We start from the raw sequence: 4,862 nt of genomic DNA, 5'->3' as shown, positions 1-4,862 counted from the left end.
CAACGTCACTTAATTATATTCTTTGTTATGATACTTAACAACAAAAAATTGACATGAAACATAATGAATTTTCCCAGGGATCACCTACTTGATACTTTCTTTAGGAGGTCTCAAGTAGGAGATGGGATATCTAGCCTAAGACCTAATGGAGATTTGTACGTACCAAGAAAATGCCTAACTCAAAAACATTTGGCATTGAAGTGAACCTATAATCATATTTATTGTTGTTATAATATTAAAATTATTGTTATTAGTTTAATATTGATTCGAATGACTGAACGATTGAACCATTAACCCGATAATCAAAAAACCTTGATCTGAGTGAATGGTTTGAGGTGGAAGGTTGAAGGGAAATTCTGGTTGAAATTGTCTTTTCTGGGAATTTGCAATCATAAGAGGTGAGTCTAGAAAAGACTTGGTTCAAACAAGTTCATGGAACATGAAGTGCAATTTATCAAAGGTAATGATGAACTTTTATTCAAACGCTTGCGCAAGTGCTGACATAGGGCATACGGAATAATTGTTAGCAGCGTTCATGATGCAATGATATGCATGGGGTTGAAGAAGACGGCAGGCTGCACCTGGGCTGAGCTGGAATCCTCCATTGCATTCAGATGGGTTTTTGCAGACCCCTTTCTTGGATAATGATTTACATATACCCCATCATGTATTCAATGTCACCTCTTATCTACCGTCCATCATGTGACTTGGAAGTGCTTACGAGAAAGGTGGGAAGAGGGTAGATAGAACAGTACTGTTCATCATGGTCAATCCAAGTACAAGCATTATTCACAGTAAAATTAGGTTAGATTATTCCAATATTTCCACAGACAATCTCAAGTAGTTATATCCCATCTTTTTGACCTGGGAAATTGGGGAATATATCCTTGCAAGTACATCAAATATTAGAATTAGACTCAATGAGTACAACGCCAAAATTTTCACTGTAAGAAAGCACAGCAGAATCCTTAATGGATAGATATATGCATGTACAACACTAGACACACAAATATTTATCCCTGGCAAACGGGAATAAGCCCCTAGAACTAGTAGGACTCCAGAATAGAAGTAGAACCTGGCCCTGTGGATCGTACATCAACTGCTTATTGAGCAAGGTCAGAACCTGCAGAGCATTTTTGCCCAGGATATCTCACTCATGTCATATTATCATAGCTGCAGTGCACAAAACCTGCCCAAGAAGGAAAACTATGATCCATCTGCTGCCATCACCAGCGAAAGCTCCATCCAGACCAGAAAAATTAAGGAATAACATAGATTCCCAACAGCAGTAAATTACAAGATTCGGAACACCTTTTCTGCTTAACATAAATTGACCTCTCCTGCAAGAGGAATTAACACATTGTTGAGAAAAAAATAATACACCCGATCTGACAGTCGAGAGAAGCTAAATACATTGAATTAACTTCTTGACATATATTGAATAAAGACACTGTTTAGAGTTGTGCTATTTGACATTTGATTTTGCTGTGCCTGAAACTTCTCTACAAATGAAAATATCTGTATGCAGTTCATTCTTTTACTCAACAGCAGGAAGTTGCATAAATATTCTATGTTCAACATTTATAAACATCTGCCAGGAAAAAGGAAAAAAAAAAAACAAAAAATGGGTATAAAAACTGATGCGTAGCAAACTTTTCTAATAAGAAACATAAAACGATAATTAAGGTTGCATCTGACATCCAGGAAAAAAGATAATCACACACATAGAGTGTTTCCAAAGAAAAATAAAGCAATTCTAACTCTTCAAACAAAATCTTCAATTATTGATACAAAATTAAGCCATTTGTGTAGAAAGTGAATTAAGAAGAACCAAAGAAGCTCAAGCCAGGCAGCACACATGGAACAAGCAATAAAACAAAATCAGAATACAAACAAAGCTTTTTCAGAAGCATCTAAGAAATCAACAAAATTTGACAATGTTTCAAAAATATGAATGGCCAAGTACAAGAGTAATAAAGAATTTACGTGAGCACCTTAAGTTGTCTAACGCCTTTGAGTCTTTCCGATGGAGCGCTTCCCAGAGAATAAATGTTTTGGTTTCAATGTAGGAATAACTCTTTCAGCCTCTCCACGACGAGCATCCTTGTTCCTCTTCTTAACAGATTACTTTGCCAGTTTATGTGCCTTGACCTTTTGAACAGAGTCCTTGAAGCCCTCTCCTGGGACAACTTCACTTGGAGGCCGCAACTGTGACGTTGACCTTGACATTGACAGAGACCTAAACCTCATGCGTGGCATCTTATATGGTCGGTCAACATCTATGTCCATAGCCTTGCCACTATCATTATCTCCCCTATCAAGTGACCTCTCCCTTTTTATGCCCCTTGACCTGCTGCGAGCACGATTAATTGCCAAAGAGGGATCCAGCCCCATATCTAATAGCTGCCTGCCCATTCTCTCTGTTGTAAACTCCCTGTTCTTGTCAAACTTTCTTGGTACAGTGGGCCGACTCTCTGCAGTGCTTTTCTTGATCCTATGTTGTTGAATGAGCAAACTTTTCTTTTTCTGGATTGCAGCCAGTGCTTCTTGCTATTCTGGGGACAATTCATTACCATGCATTTCAAATTCAGCATCTTCATCTTCTGCTTGCCTAAGACCCTCTTCTCGTTCTAACTCTTCAAGCCTTAATAAGATATCAGGATCAATGAAGTCATACACATTGTGACCATCAAGAATTTCAGGCAGTATATCTTCCTTCCATTCATCATTGGCCAATATATAGTTCTTCCTCAAATTAGCAGAGTATACACCAGCACCACCATTTTCACCCTCCAAATCCTTTTCTGTCTTCCTCTTCTCCTTCTCCACTGCTTGCTTAGCTTTAGCTTCCAAAACTGGCTTGAGGTATGCTAGGTGGCCTCTCTTTCTGGTCACATGGCTTTGGGATAGCAACATGAAACCTATTAAGGCAGTCATTTATCTTTTTGGATTTCATCTTCAATTCTACCATCAGATTCAGTAACCTCTCACAGGCTGCATTCTTCACAGCAATCACTCCATCCTCAGTCAAAGTGCTCATCGTCCATAGCACCCCCTCCTCATTTGAAGGCTCACCTCCTTGACCCATTACAGTCTTCACGGCTTCAGATTTCATCTCCATGACCAACTTCATGTCTTCCCCAGATAACCTATCAAGAGGCTGCAAATCAGTCTTGTTGCAGACAATTTATCAGTGGTTTATTCATAAAAAGAGACTTGATGCTGTGACAAAGAGCAGCCTGCTGGGCAATGCTGGAGCCACACGATCCTGAGATGTCCAAGGAGAACAACACTGCAGCTCGTAGGTGGGCTAGAGCAGAAGTACTGCACATCTCAATAATGTTATGATCTTCAAATGGCCTGTCCAAAATCCCTGGTGTATCAATTACTTGGTACCTCAGGTACTTATAATCTGTATGACCCACAAAGAGTGACTTCGTGGTGAAAGCATAAGGTTGAACATCTACATCTGCTCTGGTGATCTTGTTCATAAATGAGCTTTTACCAACATTAGGATACCCACAAATCAAGATTGTCTGAGTATTTGGATCTATAGAAGGCAGCCTTGCCATGTGTTGTCTGATCTGCTCTAGGTAAGCCAAACTTGGACTAATCCTTTTTATCACAGTACACATGCGACCTAGAGCAGCAACCTTCAAAGATTTGCACCGATATAATGAGTCACCATACTTCAACAACTTCACATAATCTATGCAATCTTACTAATAAGGTTCCTAGCTGTATTTATTTGGCCAAGAGCAAGTTGTAGTGGTCCTTCTTGTACAGCACATGAAGAAGGTCCCCATAGACAGGGTGGATATCATCCAGACGAGGGAACTTGTCAATTATCGTAGAGAGCTTCTCATGAAAATTCTGTTGCGTGTACTTCACTTTCCACATATAAAACTGACGGAGACAGGAAATGGCATATCCCTTGTGGACAACAGTTGGTGTTTGCCGTTAGGTCCGAGACAGGATGATATCAATGAAGTCCTTCCCATTGGGTACAACAGTTATCTTCTTAAAATTATATTGCACCATCTTCCTATATAACTCTGCAAAAGCCAATATAAATTAAGTGAAAATCCAATTAAAAAAGCAGGTAACTTTTCAACAGATTTTCATTCTCAAAAATTCTGTTCACATCATATACTTTGAAGTGCAAAACATAATATAGAAAAGAGATTTTAATTAAAAAAAAAATTTGAAGCGCAAATTTATTAGTATTTATTCACATATAAGAATTCCATTGGCTCCAAATTACAGAGAATCTTAACTAAGCTTATCTGAAATTGTATAGACAATAATAACACGAAAAACATTAAAATTAAAAAATTGAGAACTTAAAAAGGAATTATAATTTATAGCCCTATTAAATAAAAAAACGGCTTAAACAATCAAACCCTCAAAATTAAGCTGAATTCTGACACAAAAATGAAAAAAAAAACATGTGATTAATTAAAACAACAAAAGCGTTTTAATGTTTACAATGAATTAATAAAATTTTTTAAAAATTAAAGTTAAAGATAATTTTTAATAAGAAATAAAGGGGCGTACCTTCGATCTTCCGGTGCACAGGGTAGAAAAAGAGGGAAGAACTGGTAGGGTTCTGGGTTTTAGCAGGGACAAGATTTTCGGGTCGGGTTGAATATGGATCGGATTTAAGCTCCAATTCCAATTATATAAACTTTTGTTGGGTCGGTCACCCTGGCCTATTCTCCCAACTTATCTGCTTGGCAGTGGTTTGGTTAGTTGTTGCAACTCTACAAGCCCACAGGCCCCAAGGGCCTGGCCGCCCAGTCCACTACTGAAATAAAAATAAAATCAAAAGAAGAAGAAGAAAAGTCCTTGTGGTGTCCCCT

General features: G+C 38.2%; 1 pseudogene; it reads right to left on the bottom strand.

Annotated features, from left to right (window-relative positions):
• Positions 1,997-4,051, bottom strand: LOC18589833 (annotated as a pseudogene).

The sequence above is a fragment of the Theobroma cacao genome, chromosome 9, assembly GCF_000208745.1.
Source record: "Theobroma cacao cultivar B97-61/B2 chromosome 9, Criollo_cocoa_genome_V2, whole genome shotgun sequence".
Classification (NCBI taxonomy): domain Eukaryota; kingdom Viridiplantae; phylum Streptophyta; class Magnoliopsida; order Malvales; family Malvaceae; genus Theobroma; species Theobroma cacao.
The sequence above is the reverse complement of the archived record's forward strand: the minus strand, read 5'-3'. Positions and strand labels throughout refer to the sequence as shown.